General features: G+C 52.7%; 1 protein-coding gene across 3 annotated transcripts in view; it reads left to right on the forward strand.

The window, feature by feature from the left end:
- ITPK1 (inositol-tetrakisphosphate 1-kinase) overlaps positions 1-23,103 on the forward strand; it is a 178,579-nt gene that overhangs the window by 65,108 nt on the left and 90,368 nt on the right. Inside the window, exon 3 of one of the 3 annotated variants that reach the window (XM_032287585.1) lies at positions 16,326-16,410. The exons of 1 other annotated variant lie outside the window; for it this stretch is intronic. The gene's annotated coding sequence lies outside the window, so the exon portion shown is untranslated. Of the gene's footprint in view, positions 1-14,388; positions 14,610-16,325; positions 16,411-23,103 lie in introns of those variants that run through there. One more of the 3 variants, XM_032287586.1, reaches the window with a different exon arrangement.

Below are 23,103 nucleotides of genomic sequence, written 5' to 3' on the forward strand. Positions count from 1 at the left end.
TCCTTCCTTCCTTCCTTCCTTCCTTCCTTCCTTCCTTCCTTCCTTCCATGCATCTTTCTTGTCTTTCTTTCTTTCACAGAGTTTCACTCTGTCACCCAGGCTGGAGACTGCAATCTCCACCTCCCAGGCTCAAGTGATTCTCCTGCCTCAGCCACCTCAATAGCCAGGATTACAGGCATGCACCACCAGGCTCAGCTAATGTTTGTATTTTTAGTAGAGACGGGAGTTTGCTATGTTGCCCAGGCTGGCCTTGAACTCCTTAGTTAAGCGATCCGCCCGCCTCAGGTTCCCAAAGTTCGGGGACTGCAGACGTGAGCCACCATGCCCAGCCACTCTATCTTGATCTATGTTTGATCTGGGGTCTAACTTTGATCTGGAGTCTGCTTGTTAGGTTTCATTTCAGGAAAGATATTTGAGGTCAGAGAGAGTTTGAAAGCCATGGTGGGTGTCTGGGGCAGAGTTCTGGGATACTCAGCTCCCCTGAGAAACATGACATGAGTTGGGGTGCAGGAGCCAGGGTTGGCCCTCGAAGTGTGCATCGATGCCTTCAAAAGCCAGCTGCAGTATTTGGCCACTTGTGACCCCGGGCACCTGCCATCAGCCCTTGCTCCTCTCTCTTGGCTTGGATAGGACAGTAACTGCCACTTGGCGCCTCCTGGAGAACCATTTGGAACATGTGGTACTCAAGAGCGAGTCACTTATTTTTTGCTGTGTGGCAGCAGGGCCTCCCTAGATGCGACATAGTGGGTGCTTGCAGGGAAGTAGAGTAGTAGAAGTACCTCCTCTCTCCCCGCACGTGGGGATTGGAGATGAGGCAGCTGATCCTGCCTGCTTGAGTCTCAGCTGTTATTTTCCAGGTAGGCAGCCCCAGTGGGAGAACCCGTGTGTCCGCCGGGCTCTCTTTAAAATGCACCCAGTGCAACCCGGTCCTTCTTGTGTAAACTTTCTCCCACTGGCCGGATGGTTTGCTTCTATTTAAGGCAGTGAGAGTATTTTCTCCGGCATGCTGCCCCCTGGCCTTTATTTTGTCCCAGGAAGGCCATTCCTCGAAAGGGAAGCCGAGCAGGGGTTACACTTTCCAGCAGCAGGGATTGTCGGTGCCCACCCCCACAGCAGGCCTAGAACCTTTGCCAAATGCCCCTCTGCCTGGAGGGACCGTGTTTGTAACTTGACTTCCTCTGTCCCCTCCAGACCTGCTTGTGCTGTGTTTTATTAGGCAGTCATGAAGGTCTCCCCCCATCTCCCACCCAGGCAGCCAGCCTGGTGCCTCTGTCTCTCTATGCCACAATTTTTCTGTTTCCAGGTTCTGTTGATTTTCCCTCTGGATATTTCCTTACCCACTCCCCTCTCTGTCCTTCTTTTCTGTGACCCCAGGCAGTCTCCCAGTCCCCTTACCTCTTACTGCCAAGCTTCTGGCTGGCATCCCCACCTCTGGGCTCTCGCTCCCTCAGCCCAGCCCCCACCTGGCAGAATGATCTTTCATTAAGTATATCTGAGTCACTCCCCTGCTCTAACCTTTCCTGGCCTTTCATAGTCTTTAGGTTAAAGTCTAAGCCCTGGAGAATGGTTTACAAAGCCCTTCCCAGTTTGGTCCTGGCAGCCGGGCAACCTCACCCCTTGCCACTCCCAACTCAGACACCAGCGACTCCTGCACAGTCTCTCCCTGTCTCTGCATGTGCTGGTCCCAACCTACTCCAGCCAAATGTCACTTGCTGACAGAAGCCTTTCTGGCTTCCCCTCTGTCCCCTCCCCTTCTCCAAGCTGTTATTTACCTGCCTACCTGCTGACTAGGCTCCTCATGGGCACTCACCTTAGTTCCCTGCCTGCAGGAGGCCTTTGGCGTGTGATTCTTGTGTATTGATGACTTTCCCACAGGGTCAACCTAGAAGCCACAGAAGGGGTTTTGTAGGGCTTTTAAGGGGCAAATGGAATCTGTTATTCTTTAATATCGTTAATATCTGCAAAGTTGCCTTCCCAGCAGATCTTCACTTCCCAGTGTCTACACGGTACCTTTTCCTCTGGGTGGCAGTGATGATTGGCCTGAGCCTGTTATGAGATGCTTCGTTCCCAGCCTCCCTTGCAGTGGGGGTGCCCATGTTGTGTGCACTTCTAACCAGTGAGATGTGGCGGGAGACAGAGTTTCTTTTTTTTTTTTTTTTTTTTTTTTTTTTTTTTTACATAGTCTTGCTTTGTCGCCCAGGCTGGAGTGCAGTGGTATGATCTCGGCTCACTGTAACCTCTGCCTCCTGGGTTCAAGCAATTCTCATGCCTCAGCCTCCTGAGTAGCTGGGATTATAGGTGTGTGCCACCATACCCGGCTAATTTTTGTATTTTTAGCAGAGACAGGGTTTCACCATGTTGGCCAGGCTGGTCTCGAACTCCTGAGCTTAAGTGATCTTCCCACTTTGGCCTCCCAAAGTGCTGGTATTACAGGCATGAGGCACCGCGCCCAGCTGGGAAAGAGTGTTTCTTCTTTTACAAAAGGTTAGCTGTTTCCTCCTGGCCCCTTCTTCCCGCCTTCCAGATACTTTGTGGGAGTTATCAGGAGCTTTGGCAGCTGTCTTGTGACCATGAGATGACAGGCATGTGGACAAAGGTTTACCATGGCGAGCATGGCAGAATAGAAGCTTGAAAGGAGCCTGGATTCTTGCTGACGTCAAGCTGTTGAAACACCCCAGAGAGCCCACTCCCTCCTAATGTTCTGTCCTTACGACTAAAGCCATTTTTAGTCAGCACTTAAAATCAGACACATCTTCGCTCATGATTCTGAGCTTGTCAGAATTGTTTTTTGTTATACAAAAACTAAATGCATCCTTGGCATAAGGACTGGCCATGAGTGAAACAAAACTTTGAAGGCCAAAGGTGCGTGCCAAAGAGAAGGATGCCAGTGCTTTGAGTGTAAGAAAGCATTGATGTAAGAAGTGTGGGTGCCCAAGAAGATGACCGTCAGGCATCCTGTTCACGTGGGCGTGTTATGCCAGAAAACAACTCACACCCTGTTAGGAGAAAACTTAAAGCCTCTTGTAAGTAGCAGATTGTGAACATGAATGAAAAATCTTCAGGAAATGTCCAGAAATAGAATTTATTGGCATGTATGTCTCAGAAGGTCCAGAGATAGGCCCGGCAAGTTTCAGCCCATGAAGGACTCAAATGTATTGTCTTCAGAAATATTTCTTCACTTTTCAGGCTCCTTGTGAGTTATTTTGGGTGATCTTGTGCCAAGTCATGTGAAACTGGTTGCCCGCAGCTCCATCCCTTGGGCTTCACAGCCCTGCAGGAAGCAGATGTCGGGCTGGCTGGGGCTGGCTGGCTCTGGCTGGCCTGGCTTCGGTCACATATGTATCGTGCTTGCCTCCTAGGACTGCCATAACAAGTCACTGCGAACTGCATGGCTTAAGAGAACAGAAATCCATTCTCGGTTCTGGAGGCTGGGAGTTGGACTCAGGGTGCCAGCAGGGCTTTGCTCCCTCTGAAGCCCTGAGGGGAGGAAGCTTCCTTGCCTCTGCCAGCTCCTGATAGTCCCAGGGCACCTTGGCTGTGGCAGGATCACCGCAGTCTCTGCCTCCATCCTCATTTGGCCATCCCTACCTGGGTGTCTGCGTCTTCACGTGGCTTTTTCCTTTTCCTATAAGGACACTAGTCATATTGAATTAGGGCCAACCTAATGGCCTCATCTTAACTTGATTATATCTGCAAAGACCCTGTTTTCAAGTACAGTCACATTCGTAGGTCCTGGAGGTTAGGATTTCAGCTTATCTTGGTGGAGGACAAAGTTCAACCCGTAACACACATCCCCAAGCCAACCACTTTGGTCTGGATGACATGAGACTCTAGCTGGCCAGGCCTGTATCACCTGCTCGCCCCAAAGTGAGTGTGTGGGTCAACCCCCTAGAATTACGTGGCTTGAATGTTGGGGAGGAAGGTTCTCCAAGGGAACTAAGTTGAGGGCAGGCCACAGATGGAAACTTGGCAAAAGCAGTGGTGGTGGTAATGGTTCACCAGCAGCCCGGCTTGGCCTGAGGCCCCAGCTTTCCAGTCCAGAGTGGTCCATTGGTCTGACTCTTCTCTCCCAGTTCAGTCCCCTCTTTCCCGACTTCCATTCTTTGATCTAGGGGAGGGGGCACTTAGTTGGGTTGGAGGTGGATGGAGAGGGAAAGGAGACTCAAAGCAGGGAGGCCCTTGTGATTTCCCTACCGGCTGCCTGCTCTGGGCTGGAGCATGGGCCTCAGATAGCCTTGTCGCTGGGCTGCATGTGCGGCCTTGAGGGGTTCCACCGCACAGAGCTTCTGATGCGGGGACACAGCCTGGTTGGGTTAGCTAGTGACTGAGCTTTGATGATAATGAACCATTGTTTGTTGCTTTTTTTTTTTTTTTTTTTGAGATGGAGTCTTGCTCTGTCACCAGGCTGGAGTGCAGTGGCATGATCTCAGCGCACTGCAGCCTCTGTCTCCCAGGTTCAAGCAATTTCCCTGCCTCAGCCTCCTGAGTAGCTGGGACTACAGGTGCACACTATTTTTTTGTATTTTAGTAGAGACGGGGTTTCACCATGGCCAGGATGGTCTCAATCTCCTGACCTTGTGATACAGCTGCCTCGGCCTCCCAAAGTGCTGGGATTACAGGCATGAGCCGCCGCGCCCAGCTGTTTGTTGCTTCATTCACTAGTTTTTCAGCTGCTGTGGGAGAAGGCTATGGAAGTGTGCAGTCCACAAGAAATGGAAAAACACTGATCCCCTGATTCTGTCCCGTGCTTTCCAGTTGACCACTCATTTGGAGATGTTTCTGTTTGCTTGTTTGTTTGTTTTTTCCCTCTAGGCTGCTGGGCCATCCCTGCCTACCCGGTCTTTTTCTGAAGGTCCTAAAGCCCAGAGCACTTAGGAAAGTCTGAGCACTAAATTGCATCCTGCCTAACCACCATATCTTGTGTGTATGTCTTATCTCCTTTATGACAGGGGCATGGTTCATAGTTGCCTTTATCTGGAGCATATCAGGCCATGTGAGAGAGGAAGTTGAGCCAGGCTGACCCTGTGCAGACCTTGCTGTGCCCACCATGGGGCCTCGGGTTAGCGCTGGTTTTCTGAGCCTCAGTTTCCTCCTCCTCAGAATAGAAAATGGGAGTAGTGCTAATGGTTGACATTTTTCTCAGCCAAGTTCCTGTGAGCGGGTTTGTGCATGCCTGGGACTTGAGCTCTGGCCACAGGAAAGTCCTGTTCGGAGCTTGTGGTCAGCTGGGCAATGAGGTCAAGATGCTCTTGAGAGTTAGGATGGAGGGGTGTGGCTTGACTGCCCCAGACCACGCTGCGAGGTTTCCAGAAGAAAACTTCGGGGATGGGGTCAAAGAGGACCCTGTGTGTGCCTGGTGAGGGCTTCGGGCCCGGCTCACGGACCAGGGGTGGACCCGTCCCACGAGGGCAGTGAGCCACTTTGGGAAGCAGTGAGCCATGAGTGTGGAAAGGAAGCCAGAGGCAGCGTGAGTCCTTGTTTAGGGGAATTGGGGGAGCCATTGAAGGTTTTTAGGTAGTTGAGGAAAGGTATTCTGGCAGTTGTGGCCCAGAGTGGATGGGTTGTGTCCAGGCTAGAAACTGGATCCTGAAATTAGTTTTGAAACAGTAAATAAATTAAAAAAAAAGTCTGAATTAGAGAGTATAGCTTAATTTTAATTACTGGTCCTTGTTAATTAGTTCTCTGATTGCATGTAAGCTAAGGTCTCTAATTGGATTTTTTAAGATAGGGTCTGGCTGTGTTGCCCAGGCTGGAGTACAGTGGCTATTTCAGAGATGCAGTCATGGCATACTGCGGCCTTGAACTTCTGGGCTCGAGTGATCCTCCTCCCACCTCAGCCTCCCGAGTAGCTGGGACTACAGGCACGCCTCCACGCCCAGCCTCCAATTGGTTTTTAAGTGCCGTCAAATGTTTCAAGGAGACCCTCCACCTGCTCTGCGCAAACCTTCCCCCATCTTGGTGATTTGTTGCAGAGCCTCTGTTATGGGGCAGGGGCGGCATGGCCTCCTTCCAGCCTCCCAGTCCGCAGCAGTGCTCTTCGGGGTCACCACGGGAGTTGAATTAAAAGGCCACGCTGACCTGGCCTCTGTGGCTTCTTGGCAGGCCGAATGGACCGGCCCTCAGGCACTGCAATAGCAGAGCTGCCTATTGGCAAGGACAAGGGCCTGAGGGCTTGCCCAGAGGGGTAACTGGCCTCTGCTTATTTGTGAGAGGTGAAGCTTGGAGGTTTCGTTTGATTTTGAGGCCCTATGCCTGCAAGGGCAAGGAACCGGTGCCTGGTGACTTGGAGCTAAGGCACAGACTTCCATTTCAGGCTCAAAGGCGGCATGACATTGGTCTGCAAAGTCAGGGATCTGGTTCTTTAAGGTAGATCTTATAGGATGGAGCCCTTAAGTGCCCCTTTCTTCCTGATCTGACAGGTCCTAGAGCCCTGGGCCAGGATCCCTGGTGCTAAGCCCTATCAGGTTGGTGGGAAAAGGGCATTTAAGACTCTTACCCTGCTGAGATCTAACCTAAAGAATCACAACCTGACTTTCAGCCCATGCCAGTCCATCACAGTGTCAGGGGTTTTTCTTGCTTCTTCCTCTTTCTCCTTTCCTAGCCTTGGTGCTTGCAGTGGCCCTTCTGGCCAGGCCGTAGAAAGAAGCCACACCCTTCTTCCCTGTCTGTCATGTTGCTGTCCCCTGGGCCACTGCTGCACCTCCTCCGAGATCTGCTGCCCCACAGAGTTGGGTGATGGTTGCACCACATTGGTCAGTGAATGCATCTGGGTCAGTCCCAGGGACTTGCATGACCGGCTCTCAGCCCTTTACCTGGGGGGGCCTTGTGGCTCATCCATGGTGCTCGAGTTCCAGAGTTTCCATCTGCTGCCAGGCCGAGAGCAGCATCCTCACCAGGTTCACAGCCGAGCAGGTGGGCAACAGTGTTCGGCCTAGGCTTTGGTTTAATTTTTATGCTGGACTTTCTCAGTAATCGCCAGTACAACCTTATTCATGGTCCCTTCCTTGTGTTTGGATTTCAGCTTCCCCATCTCTGTGGAGGGTGTTGGACCAGATTACACATGGGTGACTCAGATATACCTGGGCCCGCATGCAACCTGTTTGGCCCACACAGGAATTTTACGTTCTTCCCTTTGACATTGTGGCCAGTGTTTAAGCTGGCTGCCCTTAGGCCCCACCATTCTCTGTTGTCCCACACCACCGGCCTCATGGTTTACATTTGCTCTGTAGGTGCTTCAGTTTGTGACCCTCCATTTGCTCCTAGGTCCTCTCCTCACATCCCCCTGCCACCTGAATTCCTCAGTACCCTCTGGATCTGGCTTCCCAGGGTGATGGGACAGAAGAGAGGGAGACTAGAACCTAGCCATCCAAAAGCTAGGTTTCAGAATGGTTAGATTTGAGGACTCTGGGGAAGGGGAGAAGATTTTTCATTTACTCAGAACACAAGGTAGTGAATTGGGGCAGTAAAGGTCTCAGGAACAGAGTTGAAGCCAGAATAGTCGAAGATGCATATTGGGCCCTCAGGTGGGCGGCGGGAGAGGAAGGGTGGGCCTGTGGTGTGGGAAGGGCCCCCCACAGGATGCCAGCCCTGCCACTGATGAGGGCAAGGAGAGTGGCAGCCTGGACATGACATGCGCCTGGAACAGGCCCCGCCAGCTTTGGGGCCCAAAGATTGTGGTGTAATCCAAGCTTGTTTTAATCAAGCCACAGATAAGAACGAGCCTCCTCCCAGCCAGGCTGAGGCTGGCCATGGCCTGCGTGCATATTCCTGCCTGGTGCACTCTGTTCTGCATGTAGGTGGGGCCAGGCGGGGGGGCTGCCCTGCTGCCTTGGACCCAGGATGGCATTTCTCCTGCTTGACAGGGACGCTTGGAATTTCCTGTTGGAAATAGCCCCAAAGGAAAGAGTGCCTGGTGGGTTGAGCTGTGCGTGTGTTCAGTGCTTTCTGCAGTGACCCCAGAGAGCAGTGGGCTTTTGCAGTCTCTACTCTGCTGTCTTTGGCTTTCCCACTGGTGTTTCCTGCCCTCACAAATCCACCTGCCCCACTAGGGAGCACTCTCCTTTCTCTTCTCCCCTCTGTCTGTGCACATAAATTGGGGTAGATTTCAACCCGACCTCCATAGCTCTGTGATCTTGGGCAAGTCATTTTGCTTCTCTGAGCCCCAGCTTTGGGTTCTGTGTGTGCTGTGAAATCACCTGTGGCCAGTCCTGGGTCAATATTTTTTACCAATGACAAGAAGTTTCTAAGTGTTTTCCCCAAAGTGTGGGCCTCGCTGGGGAGCTGGCGGTAGCTGGATGAGAAAGAGTTTGGACTTCAAGTCAATTTGTAGGGTTAATATTGTAACTTTTTAAAAAAATTGAGACAGTCTTACTCTGTCACCCAGGCTGGAATGCAGTGGTGCAGTCTCGCCTCACTGAAACCTCCACCTCCTGGGTTCAAGTGATTCTCCTGCCTCAGCCTCCTGAGTAGCTGGGATTATAGGTGCATACCACCACACCTGGCTAATTTTTGTATTTTTAGTAGAGACGGAGTTTCATCATGTTGATTAGATTGGTCTCGAACTTTTGACCTCAAATGATCTGCCTGCCTTGGCCTCCCAAACTGCTGGGATTTACAGGTATGAGCCACCGCGCCTGGCCAAGATTGAAACATGAATCTCCTTATCCTTGTCTGAGGCCCTTCTCCCTTTCTTTGCCCACCAGTTCCTCCCTCTGAGTGCTGCAGCCACCGCACAAACCCCAGCGCCCTGTCAGGCCCAGCAGGACATGCAGGTGGAGCCCTGGCCTGAGTTTTGGCCCTTGGCTTCAAAGTCGTGTTAGGAGCTCTACGTTGTCCCAGTTCCCAGCCCTGTCCCTTTTAGGTGTGTCTGATCAACACCCTCAAAACTAGAGCAGCCTCAAACAAATCCCTTTGGCAGGGTTTCAGTGACCCGAACATGCGCCAGGCACATGTTCCAGACACAAGGTTCCATCAAGGCCCACCCAGGGATTAGGGTCGAAGCTGCTTGGCTGGGGCGAGTGGGACTGTCTCTGTTCTTAGCCACTTTCTGTTCATGTATGGCTATCATTCACTGAGTGAATATTGATTAGAACAGCAGTGTGACAGAGCAGAGAAAACATGTTTCCCATTTGCTATACCTGTGTTGGAATCTTGGATTTGTTACTGTGAGATTCAGGACATTTGAGTCATTTGTTTTCTAGAAGGTTAATTTCCTTAACTTACAAAATGACTTCATTTGTACCTCCTGTAGTGAATGTGGTGAGGACTGGGTGATAGGAAGTCTGTGAGGACCCAGCATGGCACCTGCACATGGCGGCTGTGTGGTAGGCGGTCACTGCTTTTGTCATTTTGTAGGTGGCCCTTAGGATTAGACACTGTGGGGGACACAAGCTGGTTGAGATAGGTCCTTGCTACCAGGAGTATATGGTCAACAGGGGGCTGCAGGATAGATTGGCTGTGTTTTGGGAGTTCCTAGCATCTGACCCCCTCCCAGTTTACATCTGAGCATTCACTTCCATATGTATCTTGGAGGCCAGACAGGAAGGGCCAGGAACTCTCATCACCTGTAGTGCTGGGTGTGGGCACAGGACTGGGTCCTGCCAGCCAGACCCGCCGCCTGGTGCTGGGATTCAGGAAGCAGAACAGAGAGCATTTGTCACCGTGGCTCAGTGGCAGAGGCAGGTGCGAGATGGGAAGCTGAGCTCTGTGTGCCCGGGTGTGGGCTGGGCAGGGGTCCTTGCCTGCCTGCCTGCCTGCCACCGGGCCCACTTTCACTGTGCTTCTCTGGGCAAACAGCCTCCCTGGCAGGGGCCTGGCTTCTGAGAGTGGCTCTCCCAGCTTTCTGTTTTCTGACCTGCATAGTGACCTTTTAGTGAGGTACCTTGCTGCCCCAGGAGGGTTCTGGTGCTCACATCCCAGAACCTACTGGTCCCTGGAACTCAGAGTAACTCATACTGAGAGGAGGGAAGGATGCCCAGGCAATGCTGTACAGAGAGAGCAGGGTTGCCACTTCTGCCTGCAGGGAAGCGTCAAAGACGACTTCCTGGAGGAGGGGGCATTTGAAAGGTACTTTATAGGACTGAGGGCCTGGAGGGAGGAGGTTCAAATCCTGGCTTGGCAGTGGCAGCCTGGCCCTCACCTTATACCCTCTTTGAAATGTAAATGACACTAGTGCCTGTGGGATAGGGCCTTTGTGTGGAGTAAACATTTGAGGACAGTGCCTGGCTAATCTCTGATCAAAATAGGCCCCCTCCTCCCAGGGGATTAGGTTCTTGACAGTTGTTAAGACCAACCGTCTCCCCCCAAACTCTGTTTTGATGGGGAGTGGTAGAGTTATGTTGGGGGGCTTCTGCTCTGAGCTCAGTGCATAGACATCCTATCTTGTTGAATGTGCCTGACCCCTCGACATGTAGGTAGGATCCTTCCTTTTTTACAGGGGGGAAGACAGGGCCTTGGTGAGGTTAAGTAGTTCCCTGGGCCCTCCATCCAGGTGATGGGGCCAGGACCTTGCTTCTAGTTCTCCTGCCGCCCAAGCTTGGCTGTTCCTACAACCTCATACGGCCCCACCCAGAGGGAGTCAGTCCCCAGAGAAAGAGAATGGCAGTGACCCAGAGTGGGCACAGAGCTACTTCCTGCTCAGGGAGTGCCAGGTGGCCTCCTGTGGGGGTGGTGGGGCATTGAACATCCCCTTCAGGGAAGGCTGAGGAGCTTACCAGGTCCTGAGGAAGAGGAGGGACTGCATGCAGGAAGCCCTGAGGTACAAGCCAACTTAGCATTTGGGGAAACTCCAAGTATTTGGTGTGTACGGTGTCTGTGGGGTGCCTGGCAGGGGTATTGGGCTAAGCGGTGTGGCAGGGGACCCTGTGTGCTCTGGCTAGGGGTCTGGACCTTATTCTGTTGGTGTTGGGGGCCCATGCAAGTGGGGATTGGCAAAGTGGACCGACACGGCCTTCCCTCCCCTCCTCTCCCCTCTCCTCCCCTCCCCTCCCTTTCCCTTCCCTCCCCACCCCTCCCCTCTCTTCCCCCCCTGCCCTGTCCTTGTACCCCAGGCCACAGCGAAGGACATTGGTCCCAGACCCTGCTTTTGTAGGAGAAAGCAAAGCCCTGCTTTGTGTAGCAGAAACCCAGGCTCCCCATTGTCCACCCTGACACAGACCCTCTGAGTCCTCAGTTATCTGGCCTGTAAGTGGCTGTGAAGTCTGTCTTGCTTCTCCTCCCAGAGAAATTGTGAGTATAAAAAGCCTGCCAGACGTGTGGATATGCGGTTTTAAAGATTAAGGCAGTTTAACCAAAAAGAACAAAACATTGCCTGAGTTAATAGAAGTGGCACTGGGCGTTCTTCCCGTCAGCCTGAGTTGGAGGTGGGGTGCCTCCCAGCAGGGGCTGGCAGGGACACCAACATGCGCTCTGACCTTATCCAGAGAGTTTCCGGGTGCTCTGCACAGCGGGACACCCTCTGGAGGAGGCCCTGTGGGGAGGGCAGAGGGCCAGTAAGAACATTCAGTGGCCTTGGAGAAGCCAAGGTGCCATTTGTCCCCTCCCACGCACCCTGCACTTCGTGTACTTAAACTGACAGCAAGGAAGACTTGGCAGGGAGAACCCCCAGTTTAGCTCCTCTAGTGTTGTTGAGGCTGAATACCAGCCGACAGCTTGCTGGCCTGCTGGGGGGTGTGGGGCTGAGAGGGCCTCAGTGACTTATCACAGCGACCCTGTGAGGTGTAGGTGTGTCTGGTCCCCCATTCAGTGGTCATGGAAGCACAGTGGGGTTTAAGTGACCAGCTAAGTCTGCAAGCAGCAGAGTCAAGATTCCAGAATCTGTGGTCTGACACCAAGCACCTTTGTTTTGTAGATATACAAAGTCTTCAGCAGGCACAGGGTGGAAGAGGAGGTTTTTGTTAATTTTTTTTGTAGATAAGGGATCTCACTGTGTTGCCCAGGCTGGTCTTGAATTCCTAGGCTCAAGTGATCCTCCTGCCTTAGCCTCGCAAAGTACCGAGATTATAGGCGTGAGCTACCGTGACCGGCGAAAAAAGAGGAGGCGTTTTGTTGACATGGATTGGGAGAAGGCTGAGTAGCTGAGAAGGCAGAGAACAGCCTCTGTAGAACAAGCAGGTAGGGGTGTTTCTGGGTATCGTGAGCGTGGAGTGAAGGGGAGAGGGAACCTAAAGCATGCTGGCGCCAGAGCCTGCGCAAAAGGCCTGTGCCTAGAACATTCCAGGTGTCATTTAGTGGGAAAGAGGAAGTCAGTGGTGGGCTTTTGAGTTTGGCAGCACCCCCATGAGAGCTGGGCGTATGTAGGTGGATGTTGTAGTCATGGCAGCAGGATCAACAGTGGTGGCAAAGGGAACTTACTCCCATCTTTTGGGGCTCAGTTCAGAGAAAAATTGAGCAAGAAATAGGTCACAGGTTTTAGGAACAGTATTAGGGTATCTTATTTTCTGGCATGTCCAGGGAATGCCATTTTCCACTGGATGCATTTTTTAGATATTTGCTTGGAGCTTGTGTCCTTGTCTTCAGAAGAATGGTTTTCCAGTGTTAAACATATATCTGGTCTGGCATGGTGGCTCACACCTGTGATCCCAGCACTTTGGGATGCTGAGGCAGGTAGATCACTCGAGGTCCTTGAGGTCAGGAGTTCGAGACCAGCTGGGCCAACATGTAGAAACCCCGTCTCTACTAAAAATACAAAAATTAGCCGGGTGTAGTGGCACACGTCTGTAATCCCAGCTACTCGGGAGGTTTCTCCAGTTGTGGCCTCCGTTCCCCGAAGCTCTCGCAGTTACTGACCTTGGGCTCCTGGGGAGGGCAGATCTCAGTGACGCCACCATTGCTTTTGTAGGAGAATCACTTGAACCCAGGAGGCGGAGATTGCAGTGAGCTGATCTTGCACCATTGCACTCCAGCCTGGGTGACAGAACAAGACTCTGTCTCAAAAATAAATAAATAAATAAACATGTATCCCACTCTTCTTTCCCCTCTAAAAGAGAGTATATGTGTATAATATAATAATTTTTTTGTTATTTATAACTGTACGATTAGAAAAAATCAAATATTAAAAGGTAGGGAATTGATTAAATAAATTATGCTTGATTTACCTTTTAATGATAATGCTTTAGAAGAATATGCAACCTTGGCTGGGCGCGGTGGCTCACGCCTGTAATCTTAGTACTTTGAGAGACTGAGGCAGGTGGATCACCTGAGGTCAGGAGTTTGAGACCAGCCTGGCCAACATGGTGAAGCCATGTCTCTACGAAAAATACAAAAATTAGCTGGGTGTGGTGGTGCATGCCTGTAATCCCAGCTACTTGGGAGGCAGAGGTTGAAGTGAGTCAAGACTGCACCATTGCACACCAGCCTGGGCAACAGAGCAAGACTCCATCTAAAAAGAAACAAAGAATATGTATTGTCACAGGAATATGTTCACTATAGCTTGTTAATTAAAAAGTAGGATCCAGATGTTTGTGTAGTATAATTTCAGTGTTAGCAATGATATATATTAAAAACTTGGAGGGGTATGTTATGTAATACAAATGCTATGGACCGTCTCTGAGATTAAGTTAAAATTTTTTAGTTCCTGCGTAAGTAACTGAGAATATAAACATCTCTTACAATGGATATACATTAATTTGATCAGAGAAAAAAGACAGTTTTTTGAAAAGCTGCATTACTTTGTAGACACGGCCGGTATCTTTCCGTTCTGCCTGAGTCTCACCGTTTCCACTGCAGGAGGCAGCTGGGTCACATTCAGGGTTCGAAGGGCCCCAGGTGGCACTCCTCAGTCTTCTTTGTCTTTAGCATCCAGATCACACCCGGAAGCTGAGCTTGACTCTCAGCCCCAGGCTTGCCAGTGGGAGTTCTTGAGCCCTGGGCCTGGCCTTGGACTCCCATTGTGAAGTGGAGCCAGCCTGGCAGGTGGCTGCTCAGATGAGCATGTAAGGTGTGTCTAGGCTGCTGGGGCCTGAGGCTACATCCTGAAGCTTCCCTGGGCCTTCAGCCAGTGGCTGCTATTTATTCTATCAGTGAAACCCAACCATCACATTCCTTGAAATAGCTTTAATAACTCTTACTAAATTTTGAATTTTCAGTGAGTTTGGCCATGACCATCTGAAGGAAAGGCAGACCCACCCCCACCCCACCACATACACACACCCATGGTGGAATGCAGGCAGGATCTGACATCCTGGGCTGAGAAGTGCTAGCCTTCTCTTTTCCTGTTAACACTGCCCTGTTGACCATGCAAGGGGCGTGGAGATGCCATTGTCCCGAGATCAGGGGGTTGGCAGAGAGGTTTGCTGTGGTCAGGGGCTTCCTGTGTAGGCCCCAGGGAATGGAACTGGCCTGGCTCAGAGCAGGAGCCACGCAGGGAGCAGGGGAACAGCCTTCCAGGGCTTCCCTGGTCCAGCTGCCTGGCCCTGCGGGCTCTTCTGAGGACAGGGCCCTGACAAGCGAGGGTCATCGCCCAAGAAAAAAGGCGTATTGTTAGGGGGTGGGGCCAGGGGAACAGCCAGGGCATTGTCGCCCAGCCGGGAGGCTCTGTGTGTTCCGTGGCTTTCCCAGCTCCCCGACAGTCACAGGCACTGAGGTTTGGGGCTTCCACCCTCTGACAGCATGTAGGTCCCTTTCTGGCAGCCGCCAGCATCTCTCATCCCTTCTCTGCTCTGCTCTGGGGGGATTTTTCTTAACATTTCCGAGTTCTAGGGGCCGCATCCTCCCTCGCCCTCCCCTGTGGTATTGAGATGAGTGGGAGAGAAGGCGGTGTGGGCTGTTGGTAATGATCCCAGAGCCTGGAGAACAGGGGCAGTGTTCCTGGGGGAGAGCTATCACCCGGCCCCTGGGGTGCTAAGCCTGATGAGTCACGAGGGGTGTGGGCCTCAGAACGCTGGGGAGACTGGCTGGGCATCGGGGGATGTGGGGAGGCTGCCACCAGCAGACATCGAGAGCCACGGGGGTCAGATGGAACACGTGCTCCCACCAGCCTCTCGGAGGAGGTCACGTGTTTGCCATTGTTGGCTGTGTCTGACATGTGGGAAAGCACTGTGAATACTCAGGAGCCTGTCACGTTTATTCTCTCAGCGTCTTTGGTTTATCTTAAACCTCAGTGAGATGTTGGCAGTTCTTCTCACGCTGTCACAGAGCGTGACCTTGTGGCCTCGACCACATGCACTTTAGACATTGCAGTCCACTGCAGTGTGCAGTCCTCCTGGGGCAGGGCTGGTGGCTACAGCAGGACGGGGACAGTGTTCCTCCATTTGTGGCCTCTGTTCCCCACAGCTCTTGCAGTTACTGACCTTGGGCTTCTGGGGAGGGCGTAGGTCTCACTGACGCCACCACTGCTTTTGTAGCCCTTTCTTGGAAGGGGTGGCCTTGGGCTTGGTGAGTACTCCCCGCCTATTTCTAAACTCTGAGGATGCCCCTCAGGAGTGAGAAAATTTCAAATTAGTCATCATCAAGTGCTGGAGTCCAGCTGGGAAGAGGCAACCACTTGGCACCACATGCACCACCTGGGCCCGCCACATGCAGCCCAGGCCCTGGGCCTCTCTGGGCTCCTGGCGAGGCCCTAGGCCTAGCTAGTTTCTGGTGGGAAGTGGCAGGGCCAGTAACTGAAGCAGGAGGCTCTGGTCCAGGGGACCTGGGCAGGTTGAAACCTGCCTCTGCCATCATCTGGTCTCCAGAAGGGTGAGGTGACCGTTCACAGTGCTGCCAGGCACCAGGCCCTGGGCAGCTGCGGTTGTTTCCATCCTGGGTCTTGTGCAACACCTGGTAGACCACTGCTTCCCACTCACCAGTGTCAGAGCAGCCAGGCAGATTTCTGCGGCCTGAGCCCCCTCCCTCCTGATAGTCCTGTTTCCTAGGCAACGCTGCGTCTTTGGCCATCTGTTGACCTCTCATTCCCCTTGGCTTCTCAGTGCAGAATTTCCATAGCACATCAGTCTGCACTAGTGATCTCTGGTGTACGTGTACAGATATACACACCCATGAGAGATGAGGGAGGCGTCCCACTGTCCTTCAAGGCTCAGCTTACCTGTCACCTCCTCTGAGTCAGCTTCTGACTGCCCCATGTGAATACCTGTGCCTGCCTTTGTATGCTCACTGCACTCTTTTGGGTCATTCTGAAAGAGTCTTCGTTTTATTTTGCCTCACTGGCCCGACGGCCAACCCTGTCTGCCCTTGAGGCCATCCCTGCCACCCTGCTGCAACAGTAAGTCCACAGCGGGGGCTTGGGTTCTATTTGTTGAATCAATGTCTCCAATGTAATGTGACCAAGGTCCCACAGATCAGCAGCCTAGTGAGCTGAGAGCTCAGATGAGCTCATCTGTGTGTTTCAGAGCGGGTGGTGGGCAGAGGACAGCAGGCTGTTGTCCTGAAGCCTCCAGAGCTTAGCAGAGAAGAGGAAGGAACCAAAAGAAGGAGGTGTGTGTACCTTGTAGGACTTGCTTTGTAGGTGTAGGTGCCCAGAGGCCAGGTTGGAGGGAACCATTGAAACCTGGGTCTTACAGTGCAGGCCCACACGGGGCATAGCCCCCTGGGCACTGGCAGTGTCCACTGCCCATGTGTGCTGGGGCCATGCCAGCCTTCTCTGCTGCCAACCTGGCTTCTCTACCCACCCTCAGTGGGCATGACTTCCGCTTCCATCTCAGTTTCTGCTTCGCCCTTGCTTGGTGGGTCATTATGTGCCCATTTAGCCCACATAGACTTTCACTGAGTCCCCACCTTCACGCAGGATGTCCTAGGGGCACCCAGGGGCACACAGGTGGCTCAGGCCAGCCTGCCCTCTAGTGGGGAGCACAGCAGACAGATCTCCTAGCCCAGGGGGTCCAGCTGTGGTGGAGCCTGCCTCCCCATTCCATTCTTAGAGAGGCCTCCGAAAAGCACGGGAATATAGGTGCGAAGGCACGGACTGGGCAGAGGGGTCAGAGTTGCCCTCTGAGCGGGCCTGTAGGGTCCCCAGAAGAGTTTTCTGGGTCAGAATCAAGAGACTCGGGAGCCTCTGCATCTTGTGAGCCCAGTCACTTTGCCTCTGGTTGGGGTAGGTTTTCCAGAACGTTTTCCCACTCCGACAGAGAGAGGGAAGGCGGTTGCCATGGGAACCCCTGGCTGCTGCAGGTGCTGTGTGGCTGACGCCACCTCCCAATTCTACGTGCTGCGGGCAGGATGTGGGGGAGGCCACCTGGAAGGAAGGTGTCGGGCAGGGCTTACCACGACCCACTGGGAAGTAGTAGATGGCTTTTGGAGCTCACACTTTGGATAGGGTGCTGTGGGTCCCAGGCATCAGAGTTCACTCTTTCTCCCCCATTCCTGAGTTTGGAGAAAGGCTACCAGCCAGTGCCTCAACCCTACCTGTCACCGGAAGAGGTCCTGTGTGTGCCCCCTGCCCAATTCTCAGCCTCCAGTCCCGCAGCCGCTGTGCTGTCCTGCTTCTCTTTCTGCCTCCCCCCTCATGATTCCTGCCCTAGCTGTAGCCCTCTCCACCTAGCAACGCCTATGCTTCCCGAGAGCCCTCCTGTGCCCACCACACACCCACATGCACCTGCATCACATTTACACATGCCGTTCTCTTCCAGGACTAACCCTCCCTGGTTCCCAAGGCTCTGGGGACCAGTGGGTATGTGTCTGTCTCTCTCCAACGCCTCTTTCTCCTCTCTGCCTTTCCTTAGACACGTACCTCTTACCTCCTGTGTGACCTAGCTTCCTCCATGAAGTATTCTTTGGTTTTCTCGGCAGGACCCTCCTCTCCCCAAGGCTCCCACTGTTCCTCTACCAGGCCTGCCCTGGGACCCTCTCTCCCTGGTGGTCACTGTTGACTGATTGCTCATCAGTGTTCCCTCTCTAGACCCTGGTTCTGATGCCTGTGCCCAGCAGGACTGGGCCCACAGGAGGTGCTGGGGAATGTAGGGGGGTGTCGGCTGCCGCGGGCCTTTGGGAAAGCCTCCTTCCTTCTCTGGTTAGTAAGTTATTGCAGCAAGGCAACGCAGCCCTGCACATTGATGCAGCTTTTCTTATTCTCCTTTCCACAAGGCTCACAGGTCACATGGCTGCTGCTTCAGAGTTGAGGTGCCATTGTGCCATCGCAGAGTTGGTTTATCTTAACATCACCCCCCCCCCAGGAAACCTCCCTCCACCCCGTCCCTAGGACTGGCTGAGATGACCTTCGGTCCTACTGTCACCTGTAGGATTGCAGGAATAACAGACACTTAGTCACAGACCTCAGCAAAATCTGGGACCCAACCGATTTGAATGTGCTGATTTCATGTGTAGACGCTGGGAAAAACCAGTGCCTACACCTTTCTCAAGCCCTTGCAGGGGACTGGCACAGATCTGCTCTCACCCTGAGTCCCTCTGGGCGTCTCTGTGTCCATGCCTTCTCAGCAGCTCACAGCTGCTGCCCAGGGAGATGAAGCCCACCAGCTCTTTTGCCAAAGGGCTCACCCCCTAGAGAAAAGTGCTGGCTTTGCAGGGTGCACAATCTGATTTGTGCTGGCCTTTGTCCTCTGTTTCCCTGAGCAGCTGCTCAGAGCTGTGGCGTACGCTGCAGTCTGAAGAGTGCAATGGCCCCATCATGAGTCCCAGTGACTCACCAGGGTCACATCCAGAGCGGGGTGGATGTGCGCCCTCCTGGGTGAGGCTAATCGGAAGATATTCAAGGGCATCAAGCTGCCCTGCCCAGCATGGTGCATATATAGTCCCCGGGGGACTTCCTCCCATCAAGGGTGGGGCAGGTCAGATGTGGGTCAGTAAACTTCTGTGTCCTGGCAGCATTCTCTGGAATTCTCCCAAGCGAGTACACAAGGGTTTCAGCGTCAGCTTCTTCCCCTCTGCAAATCTCCATGCGCATGAACATATCAAAGTACCTGAGAAGTCCTGCAGCAAAGCTTCTACTTAGCTTGACACAACGTGGAGCCTTTGCAAATGATTTTGAGTACTGAACTTCCCCTTTTCATGCAGTGTTTAAGAAAAATATTAATACTGCTTTATCATTATTATTATTATTTTTGAGATGGAGTCTTGCTTTGTCGCCCAGCCTGGAGTGCAGTGGCACAATCTCAGCTCACTGCAATCTCCGCCTCCTGAGTTCAAGTGATTCTCCTGCCTCAGCCTCCCGAGTAGTTGGGATTACAGGCATGTGCCACCATGCCTAGCTAATTTTTGCATTTTTAGTAGAGATGGGGTTTCACTATGTTGGCCAGGCTAAGCCACCATGCCCAGCTCCATTACTAATGTTGTATCAAATACCAGTTTGGAAACTGCCTCAAGGAATGCTCTCTTTGGATTGGAAAGCAATGAATATAGAAAGAGTACAGCTTCAGGGCTTAAATAATAATCTGTGCAGGCTTTGTAGGAATCTGAGTCAGAGTTTCCCCTCCTTATTGTTGAAAAGGATGCATAGAAAATGTTTTTGGCTTGGAGAATTCTTCGCCACTGTGGCTGGGGCTGCCAGTTGCCATTCTAGGGGGGACATGGAGATGAAGCAGACATTGAGATATGTTTTTTGTTGTGAGCAAAAATAAACATCTCAGGCCAGAAACCAGGGCATGGAAGGGAGAAGTTTGGGGACATGAAGTTGGAATCCCACTTGGGGATGGGCACTTATTCTCCTACCACCACGTCTTGCAGCCAGCGACCAGAAGGCCTTTGTGGGGTCTGGGGCCCTCATTAAAGCCCAGGCCCCCAGGTTCCAGACAAGGGAAATGATGGCTCGAGTTCCCACAGCAAGTCAGTGCCAGGCTCCGGACCCCTGGCCTGCTGCCCTCTTGGAAGCATCATGGTTTCTGAAAATCTTACCCAAGCCCCTTGTTCCGTGAGGCCAAAAACATGGCAACTGCCATGTATGAAGGGCTTACAGCCTGTACCAGGCAAGGTGCTGATGGCTCACCTGTGTTGATATCCACAGCAGTCTCTCCAAAGGGACTGAGGCGTCTAACTCCCTCACTCGTGGTCCTTTGCTAGCTTCCCCCACTCTGAGGACACTGACTCCTAATCGTGCTCCACCTCTTTGTCCCCCGTCCCCTGCACCCACGTTGGCCTCCTCTGCTCAGGACCCTGCACTTACCTTCTTCTTATTGAGAACATTCTTCCCCAGGTCCCTCCTGGGCCTTCTTGCCCAGGCCTTCCTTAGAGAGGCCTTGGATTCATTTGCCAGTGCCGCTGTCACAAAGGGCCACAAACTGGGCAGCTTAAATGGCAAAAATGCACCCCTCCCATTCTGGAAGCTAGAAGTCTGAGATCCCACTCAGGGCTCCTGAGGTGTCTCTCCCTGCTGGGGGTGAATCGCCAGCTGTCTTTGGTGTTCCTGGGAACGTAGAAGCATCACCCTAAATCTCTGCCTTCATTATGATGTTTCTCCTTTGTGCAGGTCTGTGTCTAAATTTCCCCACCCTACTCTGGTATGACCTCATCTTAACAAGTGTCATCTGCAAAGACCCCATTTCCAAACAAGGTCACGTTCTGAGGTACTGGGGGTTAGGACTTCAACATACCGTTTTTTGGGGGGACACAGTTTAGCTTGTATGAGGACTTCTCTGATGAGTGCTCCCCATTCCCGTCATGCCCTCTGCACTTCGTTGATATTGCAGCCCTTGGCGGTACCCGCAGTCACTTCATTTACTTGTTTGTTGTCTGTCTTTGCACTAGGGTGTGAGTATGAGCACAGAGGACAGGGACCTGGTGGTCATCTTCAGAGCTTGAGTAATGCCAGGCACAAAATTACTCTGTTCACTTAATCACTCAGTGAATGAGTGTGTGAGTGAATGAATGAATGCATGAATGAGAGGAAACACAGCCCCCTGAAGCAAGTACTATTGTCTTCCCCATCCATCACTCACACAAACTGAGGCTTTGAGAAAACCAGAGCAGAGTAAAGAACAGGCTTTTGTGTGTGATTCATGAAGCAGTAACGGTTTCTCTTTTATTTACCTCTTGGATAAAGGGCAGAAGCAAGAAGGGTGGCTGTAGCTGCATTCTTGATGTTTTCAGAGTTTGTCAAGTAGGACATGTCACCTCATTTTATTTTTGCACATTCTCCAGTCAGCTCTACGGAGTGTAAATGCGGAGTGCCGCTCTCACAGCCCCAGTTCCCACGTTTGCGTTGGGAGTGCAGCATGCATTGCGCGCTAACTTCATGCTTACCATCTGGGAGGGAAGTTGGGATCCGGGTGGTTCAGTGCTGGATCTGAAATCCTCTGTGGGAAGTGCAGGGAGACAGGGTAGTCGGGTATCTGGAAGTGGGTAGCAGCCTTTGAATTGATCTGGCTGAGAGCTCAGATAGAATTCCATCCTCCGCCACAGCACATGTGTTCAGCTTTGGGACAGTCACATGTGGTGCCCCGAAGGCTATCTGCTGGGGACTGTCAGTGGCTTCCTCTGTTACCCTCACCTTGTCCACCCTCCTGGGCCTGGGAGGGTCAGTGTCTATGACTGTCCGATCCTCACCATGCTTGGTTCTAGAGGAAGGGGCCTGCAAGATACTCATGGGCTGCTTAGGAGGATAAGAGTCAGGCCCAGGAAGCCGTGCCGGTGACCGAGGGTGGTGACTCCTCCCCTGCCTTGTGTGTGCTTGTTGTCAGGGCATCTTTGGCCCTCAGGGATCGTGGCCTGCCAGCTTGGCTGAAAGCATAGCTGCCTGGAGCCTCTGTGCATCTTGGGCTTCCTGCGGCCCATGTCTCCTCTTGGCAAGGTGCATCCTGGGGCTGAAGCTAGGGTGGCTCCAGTGTCCTTCCCTGCTCTGTTGCCCAGAGACTGCTTGATTTTTCTTACCCTGCCAGGCCCAGGTCATGTGTGGCTTATTCCTGGGGCTACTTGAGACATAGTGGAATTCTTTAACCGGAAGATTCTTCATGAGCTCTGTGGAGCACCTTCCCCAGCATACCCTCCAGAGTCTAACACAGACATAACTAAGCTCGGGGTTCCCAAGGGTCCAGGTCCCAGGTGGAGATGAGGGGTGGTCAGCGTGGGATGGTGGCTGTAGGGAAGGGAGGGTAAGAAAGCATGGGCCTGCTCCTTACTGTCAGCGACCTTCCACGAGTTCCATGATCTCATCGTACTTTCATTGTGTCAGTGTAAGCAAGGGATGACATGTCCTCGGAGTGGTGGGGGTATGAATGCTCAGCACATACTGTATGGATAGGTGAATGGTATCAATCTTTCCAGGCTTGGGGAGTCAATTCAGTCGATGTTTGCTGGTTCCTGGAACAACTAGGCACAATGCCAGGCCACACAGGGGCCACAGGGAGGCATAGGACATAGTCCCTGTCCTTGGTGAGGGGCCACAGGCTAAGAAGAACTCTCTGCAACTCATCAGTGGGGTAAGCTCAGTCAGCATGAGCCTCTCTGCTCTCCCTGAGTAGGTGCCACAGTGGGGAGGCAGTGCAGTGTTCTCAGTGTAAAGGAGGAGTCGCAGCCCCACCATCGTGCCTGGGGTGCTGAGGCTTAGACATGCCCAAGCTGAACCTGAAGGCAGTTACTGTTTGGCATTGGAGGTGGGAGATCCAGTGGGAACTATGATTGATGAGGTTCTGGAGGGTCCGAGAGCTGACACCCGCTTGGGGAGGATGTCTGCTGGGGGCCCGCCCTGGGCCAGGCTTAGCGCTAAGACTTCACCAGTACTGTCTCGTGGAATGCTGGTGGCAGCTGTCATTGGCTTTCTTGTACCAGTGAGAAAACAGTGTCTCAAGGGGGTTGAAGGTCACTGACTGAAGGCCCAGGTCTGCCCACAGCTGCCTCCGCTTCTCCATTGCTTCCATGACCTGAGACTTGAGTTCCAAGGCTATCCTTGGCATAGGCACACAAAGAGCGGGGCCTGGGGTGAGACTGTCCTGGCTGGAGTGCTCGTCAACAGGCAGAACGAAGGTGCCAGAACAGGCTGCCCTGGTACCTCCGGGGGTTGGTTTCCTGCTCATGTCACAGTCCAGTGGAGACCGGTGGCTTCTCCAAGCAGTGACTCAAGAATCTGAGTTCACTCCATCCGGTTATTCTGTCTTCCATCAGCCACATGAATGGGGCCTAGGGAAGGCACACTGTTCATCATACACTTGAACTAGCTTGGCCTGGAAGCACCCACTACGTCTGTTCCCATTCTTTTGGCCAGGAGGCACCCTGTGGCTCTTGTGC

The sequence above is a fragment of the Sapajus apella genome, unplaced genomic scaffold, assembly GCF_009761245.1.
Source record: "Sapajus apella isolate SASKATOON/1434 unplaced genomic scaffold, GSC_monkey_1.0 scaffold20, whole genome shotgun sequence".
Classification (NCBI taxonomy): domain Eukaryota; kingdom Metazoa; phylum Chordata; class Mammalia; order Primates; family Cebidae; genus Sapajus; species Sapajus apella.